The following is an 8,721-nucleotide window of genomic DNA, read 5'->3' as shown; positions in this document are numbered from 1 at the left end:
CTGGGCCAAGGCCCAACGAGGGGGTTGTCCCCAGATCTTTATCTTATTTGTCTTTTCTTTTTATTTGCCTTTTCTGTTTTATTTTTAGTTTCCTTTTATTTTAATGTTATAAAAATTATCACTAGTACCTAAATTAGTATTTATAAATATACTACCGCCACATTAATTTGGCACTTTAAATAAAGAAATTTGTATTGTGTTTATTATTTTAATAGTATTTAATTAACAGTTTTGTTGTTGTTTTATTTATTACAGTGCATTTAAACACATTATAAAAGTGTGATTTCTCCACCACAATTTCCTATGATTTATTTGACTCATTTAGAACATTTTAGTTGTATCGTTTGAAAACTTTTGTTGTTTGCCTTTACTTTGAATTCGAATTCTGAATCGGTTTTGAACTAACGCGAGATTAACAATAATAACCGAGGTAACGTGGCATCATTAGCAGATGTTTACTGTAGCTTAATTATCCGGGCATGACACTAGTATACATGCTAAAGGTAATTTGTAGTGAGTGTGTGATTACCAATCCCCTAATAGTTATTTGGATGAGATGGATTGATATATATATCAGACAAAAGCATGCACTAGTTAGAAGATAACCAAAAATTCAAAATTAGATACAGCAAATTTATCAGAATCACATGGACTCGTTGGCGGCAGGAATGAATCAAATGTACAGGAAAATAAGACAGAGAGGCCAAACTATGTAGCTACTGTTTGAATGCACACTACGGCATGTCTTATATATGAATTTGCAACCAGATACAATCAGCAATGAACAGTTTGGGTCTAAGTAAACAAGTAATGCAAAAGGTTACCTTTTTTACTTATGAGGAGATATCAACAGTTAATATAGTTCTACAAAAGATCTAGACACGCATACATCCATGAGGTATCCACTGAGCTACACAATTAAGATAGGTTAATCAAAAAGCTTCTACTACTGAAAACATTGAAGTTTTGCACGAACTGCAAAATTATTAGTTTCATTATTGACCAAACAAGCATGTTCACACAGCATATTCAAAATTTGTTGATTGATAACTTATAATCCTGATTAGTTGAATTGATTAGCTTATAAGGCTATCTATAAACAACCAAAAACTGACAAAGGCATTCTGCGAGCATGACAGCTCGCAATTAGCTGTGCATTTTAATCAGTGATAGCAGCCTTACAAGGAACATCAACAAACATTGTAGTCACTGCATCGAAATAATGCCAGTTTCTGATGTACAAATTACCTTTTTGTCCAAACCGGTGCTTGGGGTCGTCCCTGCTGGTTGACTGCCCTCAATCTATCGGAGAGTAGCCGACGGAAGGACAAGCGTCGTTCATGTCCAGTTGAAGTGCCGGCGATGCCTCCCCCATCTCATCATGTGGAATTGACTATTGTGTCCAATAGATATGGAAGGGGCTAGGCCGGCGGCGTGTTCTCATTGACCCCAAACGCCGACAATGGAAACCTGTGGTACCAGACAACACCCTAAGCTAGATGCTGCCAAAGATTCAACACCAGTGCAATTCAAAGCGGGGCGCGAAAAAAGTACCTGACGACCGGATCTAAAAGAAACTTGAATCCACCTCCCACGGACACAATGGGATGAGCTTCTCCGCCGCCAAGCGCAAACAAACCAAATAAATGACGTTTTCCCAAATAGCAGCAAACCAACAGGTCGGCCCGGATGATATTTTCTTTTTCCCTACTTTTTCTACTCCTCTACCACAATACTGTTTTCCCATCGATGGCACATGCAGTCCGAGCATCCTGTCCCAACGGAACAGTTCGCCAATCCCCGTCGCCGCCAAGCACAGCGCGGTAGACCCGCTATACGGGCGCAACCCCGTATGTCAAATAGTACACTTTTAAACCTCCCATGTATTTCTGCGATCAATTATGCCGGCTCCATATGCGCGCCGTACCATTGCTCCATGTATTGAGCACGTGAGCTCGTCCGTTCTATCACCAGTCTCTGCGTATAGTAGGTTCATAAGTCCAAGACATTTTGCTTGTGGGTTGTGTATTGATTTAGATCAGCAGCGGATCAATTGGGCTAGTCATAGTGGAGAGTAACTTAAACTAGTGTCATGCATACGACACTAGCCTATCTTACTACCTTCATAGTGCAATCTAACATAGAAGTACTATCATAGATATTTGCATTTATTAGGTTGTAGACACATTTTACCTTGGGTTGCATTATGTTACGGTAACAAATATGTTACCACAAACACCTCTCTTCTCATTAACTCATTACCACATAAGCAAACTTGCCTTGTGGCTGTTATGTTACTCGCTATGTTACTCCCACCATCGCTAGACTTAGTAGATATCAAAGGACAAAACTACCCATTTCAGTTTTTGGGAGGTGGAGTATACTGAAGCACATCTCGTATTTTAATACAAACTATACCAAAAATCACCATGTTTACTTAGAACATAGTTATTTGGCTACAATGATTTTCTATATTTTGGTTTATATATGGAGGCTAATACAGTGATGAATTAAATAGAAGAGTGTGACCCCTCGCCCCTAGCAGGAACACTATTTTTTGAACACCTCGCCCCCTCCCTCCCGTGGTGTCCCCACGGGCGACATGGGGGGAAACCCTAGCCTATAGTGCAGATCTTCCCCACCTCACCCCTCCCTCCGCCGCCATCGGAGGGCGTCGCCGGGCAAAGCCCGCTCGGTGTCGGAGGCGGCGGGGACTATTCTCTCTTCCTTTCGCTTCGGGCGGGGCGTCGTGAGACGCTAGATCCGAGGGAGGCTCGTGCGGCAACTGGGTGCATACCCGGCGTCAGTCGCGAGCTCAGGACAGAAGAAGCGGTGCCAGCGGTGGTCCAAGTAGAGGCAGAGAGGCTCAATGGGACTTCCATCCCTTCCCGTCCCCTCCCGTTAGGATCTGGGCCTATGCAAGAGCAACGGCTCGGCTTGCCATGGCCGCAGGTGGAGGTGGGAGGTCGCCGCTCCATGAAGAGTGGTTAGTGTTGGGGTGGATGCATGACTCTGGTGGCGGTGGATGGCAGAGTTTTGTGGTGCCCCTCTCATCAGTGAGAATTGACGCACCATGGTGGTGGAGGTATTGTCCTTGGCCGTGAGGGCACAGTATCGGGCGGGTCTGCTCTGGTGTCACTGGCAGGGCGCTGGGGAAGGTGGCGCACTGTCTCTTCTTAGTTTGTATGGTCTTGACGATGTTGGCCTGGGTCCGGCGGACGTGGTGACTTGGATGGTTGGTGGTGGTATTGGCAGTGGGCGGTTTCGGCTCCATGTGCGAGGTGCTGGCGGAAATGGTGGAGGCTGTTGTGCTGTGTGATGTGAAGCCCCCCGTCATGGTGGTTGGCCTGATTGAGTAGCTTCAGAACTTTGGGGTTTGTGATCTGGGCTGGGAGAAATCCCTACTTTTTTTGACTGGAAGAGAAATCCCTACTTCATGACGCCTAGGCTAGCAACAACGACATTAGTGGACACCTTCCCCTCCTTGGAGGCGTTGCTTTGGCCTCGATCGAACTTCCCCCCTCGTGCTCAGGAGAGACCCTTGGTCCAGCCTACGGACCGAGCGATGGTGGTGTTATCGCATCATTTGCTCTTTGGAGGCGCCGTCTTGTTGCTCGAGGAATCTTGGTGGCACGGCTCAAGTCCAAGCATGGGTCTTCGAGGCGCTTTGTATACCATTGTCGGCGGTCTCCCGACGATGCCATCTCCAGGTCCGCCCAGGCCCTGCCGTCCACTTGCCGACCTCCTCTTGGCATAATGTGAGGGGTATGTTGGTCTATGCTGTCCTCGGGTATTGTTCTTGCTGTAGAGGTCTCCGGCATCAGCTGTGATGCGGCTTGGTTGCGCTTTGGCTTGTCTCATCGTCATTGGCATGACGTTGACCTAGGTGGAGCATGTATCATAGTACACGTGGTGGGAGTGTTTGGTGGATGTGGGTGCTAATACTTGGGATTGGCGTTGTAATGGCCGAAAGGTGTTGTATCTGACTTCTTTGCTGCTTCTTCTTCAATATATGATACACATGCTTTTGCGTATTCTAGAAAAATAAATAGAAGAGTGGATATGGGAGGAGCATATAAGTGGCATAAAAAAGTGGTAACTATGACTCTTAAAATGTGTGCAACACAATTTTTCTAAGGCCGGATCTTGATGTATAGAAAATAACTTAGATTGATCACGTGAAGATAGTGTCATGTTATACACCATATACAAAATTATCGCACCTGTAGAAACTTCAAGATGATCTAGCCACGCATATTCGCGAGTCGTTTGCTATGTAACAAATGTTTAAATTATGACATAGTGCATGATATGAATATATATTTTATAAAAAACGAGGAAGCTCATAATTTGAGATCATTTATTTGACATGACACAGCTAGACAAATCAAATCATCACTTGCTAATGTGTCCATTTTCATGGTACCCTTCCAAAACATGTGATGAAAAGCTTAGCAAGGAAGTGTGTGACAACACTAAACATGGCACTATTTAAGAGTCTGTAGAGTTGGTAGAGAAAGTAGAAGGTGTGATAGAGTGCATATTCACTTTTTCTTGAATGTAGGGTTTTAGGATTTGAAATATTGGAGGTACCAAAAGCTAGATATGTTGTTATTCAATACACTACAAGCTTAGTATTGGAATTATAGCATGCCCCACATGTCCATTTATTTATATGATTTAGGACCGGCATTACAACATAACTAAAAAAAGGAAGTAGGATGAAAGGCCTACCTTCAAGTACACATCGATGACATGATAGAGACCATCATCTAGTGGCCGGACATACTCAGGCAAAGCAGATGCTAGTGCTTGGAATTTCGGAGGTTTCAAATTGACATCCGGTGCAACCTCTGCAAGATAGCCATCAAGTAACTTACAACCAACAGTGATTGGTATCGTATCATCTATGCACGGGGAGCAACTACTGTTGGCTTGGTCCATTGCCAAAATGTTCTCAAGAATCTTGTGTACGCACTCTACATTGTACACTGTTTCCATGGTATAAGAGTAATTTGGCAGCAGTGGATCTTCCAGACTGGCCTGGTCAAGTTGAGCAAAAGTTTCGTAGGTATCAAACACTACTGAATAGGCAATAGTCTGTCGATCTCCTCAAGTAAGTTCTTCTCTTCTACATCAGAAAGAGTACCAGCTAGGGGCAATGTTCCCATGATGTTGCGCCTACTGTGGCCTCCTTTGATACATAGAATAGGAATATCATAAGAATAGGAAATCATAAGAAGTGAGATGACATGTGTCAATTCGTATAAGGAAAAAGATGTCATTTGATGCATTCGCTAGAAATTTTTCCATTCAGTCTAGGCTAATGTTTTTTTTCCTTTGGAAATGTGAAGAATTTGTTTCTATCTTACATAGGAATAGGAATCCTTTCATACAAACCAAAAAGCTTCAAAGGAATTTTTTCTTTAAAAATTCTATCCTATAGAATTCCTAAAGAAATCCTACAAAGTAAATGAGGCCCGAGTCCTTGGATATAGTTTCGTGCAAAGTATGCCAAAGAACCGACGATGATCTCAGACCGTATGCCTCGAGAATCTATACTACATAGCAATCTCTTGTACATGGGAAAATTCGATGATAAAGCATCATCATACCACCAGTCTGAACTGAAATTTCTGGGCCTGACACCGGTGCTGATCCCATTCCACAGTACACTGCCACCAGGGCTATGCATGGTGCCTTCCCCTATCGGCCAGCCAAACAGGTTTGGATCAGTAGTTGATTTTGATGCCAATGACTCGATGCCTCTCTTCACAATGTGAAGATCTTCAGCACGAGGGACGAGGTCATCACATGTTCCTAGCACTTCTAAAGAGTCGTTTCAGTTACCAAGCACCACGTTTTACATTGAGTACCCCTGACTGTTATCTGTTACTCCATCCGTTCCAAAATAGATGACCCAACTTTATATAAAGTTAGTACAAAGTTAGGTCATCTATTTTAAAACGGAGGGAGTATATACTTAAAACAAAAGAAAAGCAAGCCTTCCCATTCGTCCACATGTGGTAATACTATTTTCACCATCCGATTAGAGCAAGAATGGCTAAGATTTAAAGTTTTTACGTAACAAGCTAACATGTACATAGCAATATATTTCATCGTCACATTGTCATGTGTATGTAACTAGGTATATCATACATATCCATAATATACACGAACGGAAAAACTTGCAACGATCTAGATCGAATTAATGAGGCTAGCCCAGCCATAGTCAAGAACACATACGTATTTATGGATTCACGGCTCCTCACAAGGAATAAAACATTGTTTCTGCGCTACCTTTGTTTTTCCTTTCAAAATTAGGAAACATAAGAATCATGGAATGTTGGAAAAGGAAAGATAGAACGTAATCTAATCAACCACATCTTTTCTTACTCTTGTTTGCGGGCAATCTAACTTAACATGGTCATTAACTCACGGGAGATCCCCCACAAAAGCAAACTCACGAGATATAATATATACATCTTCATCCTTTTCTCAGGGCGGCTGCCGCATCACGAGCAGTAGCAGCCTCACCGTCTTTCCTTTCAAAATTTGGAGCAGAATTGTTTCCGTTGAACTACCTCTGGGCTGCATGCGAGGAGGAAGTCATGTACCTTCACTAGTAGAAAAATGACCATTTGCCCCAGTTCATAAGACCCATTTGTCCCGGTTGGGGAACCGGGACTAAAGTGTCGTTACTAATGCCCTAGGCCTTTAGTCCCGGTTCTTAGACGAACCGGGCCAGATGAGCCTCAACGTGGCCGCTCCGGCGAGCCCAGGCAGGAGGGCCTTTGGTCCCGGTTGGTACCACCAACCGGGACCAATAAGCTTCCATGCGTCAGCATTTCAGGGGCTGTTTTTTTTTTTGAAAGGAGGTGGTTTAGGGGTTTTGGGGGTTAATTTAGGTTGTTATAGGTAGCTAATAGAGATATGCGTCCTCTCTTATCTCCGTGCTACTGCAACTGCTATGTCTAAACATGACTTAGATTGAAGTGAGGCAACATGTGGTGCATGTCGAAAGTAATACTAATCCTAACTTGATCAAGTTTGGATTGTACTACTTTCGACATGCAGCACATGCATGTTGGCTTCACTTCAATCCAATCTATGTTCATTTCACCCACAGATATATAATAACTCTTCATGCTCGCATCATGCATCATCATAATAAAAAGTCCTACTAATCATCATCATACAACTTCTACTCGTTATTAATAACAAGTCATACGATCATCATCCTGATAGTCATCGAACCAACCCTACTTAATTGTTCTTAGCACATGATCATCAGTATTAGGCAGGACCTAAATACCCTATTTAAGGTAAAATAGCATAAAACAATATAAACCCTGACTCTCCATTATGGAGAATGGAGATCATCCTGTCTCCAATTCTTGCGCGGCGCTTCCTTTTGCTTCCAAGAACCTCCTTACGACTGTCCATACATTTTTTTCCATTCTATGATTAGCATGTCTCCACTTTTTTTAGAAATCCGGTATGGACAGGTTAGATTCGTAGGATGACCTGGTTGTATGTTCAAAACATGAAGGCTACCATACTCATACATCAAATGAGGCACACAATCCGTCGGGATTCTCTGTTGAAAAACATAGTAATAACTTCATAGTTAGCAATGATGTACTAGTTTTAGAAGTATGCAAAAGATGCACGAATGTCGTAATAGTAGAAAATCTTACCAGGGTATCTCCATAGTAGTTACCGTAGTTCAACACGTGCACTAGTGGCACGTATTGACCATAATGTTGAGGAGTTTTACAATAGATATTGTAATTCTCAAGATCAGTACAAAATCCGACCAGATGATTTTTCTCCTTATAAATTAACTCAGAGCCATCGGTGTAGTAGGTTCTGTCTACCATCTTTCGCACATTCTTTGAACAACCAAAATAAGCTGTCAATGGAAATAAGCTGTCAACTATTTTGAAATGAACAATATAAATTAGTTAATAATTAACTATGTTTGAGAAACTCACATAGCGATAGAACTGGAGGCGTATCAACAAGGACCCAAATGTCCATATTGTCTTGGTCGATGTCAGGATCACCAAGATCCATGGTGACAAGCATACCCTCATCAAAACCATACATCTTGCAAAATGCTTCCTAATTTTTGCAACCAAAATGGGTTACGCTCTCAGCATTATACATATTTACTTCAAAAATCCACATCATGATGGGTCCTTAGGTGAATTTTCTTCGTTTCAAAATTTTCATGGTCTTCAAAATCAATCCTCTCCAAGACATAGCGTCTTGCATGACATGAGATAAGCTATACTCGAATTGTAAAAGATGAAAATTACACGTTGAAATAGTTGAAGTCATGCTTAATTACGAAAAAAAACACTTGTCGTCATTGCGTACCGTTTCAACATCGAAGGTCTCCTCGAGCTTAATGTTGAAGCGCCGATCATCGTCCAGGTGAGGCCTGTCGCACAGACCTCGATCGTCGTGGCACCAGCCGCACTCCCCCGGGAGACTTTCGTCGTCCGATGATGACATTTCATACGTTCATAATTCAAAGATTAAACTTGTACAATTAAATATATGTACTACAAAAACTAAATTAGATCATTATTATTCATCACGGGTTGACTATCAGTTTGTCGAGTCTTTTCTTGAAAACTCTCAGCTCACGTGGTGTATACATTCCACCGTTGGTCCCCGAGTGCATTACACCAAAATGTCTAGCACACGGGA

The sequence above is a fragment of the Triticum aestivum genome, chromosome 2D (assembly GCF_018294505.1).
Source record: "Triticum aestivum cultivar Chinese Spring chromosome 2D, IWGSC CS RefSeq v2.1, whole genome shotgun sequence".
Lineage (NCBI taxonomy): Eukaryota > Viridiplantae > Streptophyta > Magnoliopsida > Poales > Poaceae > Triticum > Triticum aestivum.
The sequence above is the reverse complement of the archived record's forward strand: the minus strand, read 5'-3'. Positions refer to the sequence as shown.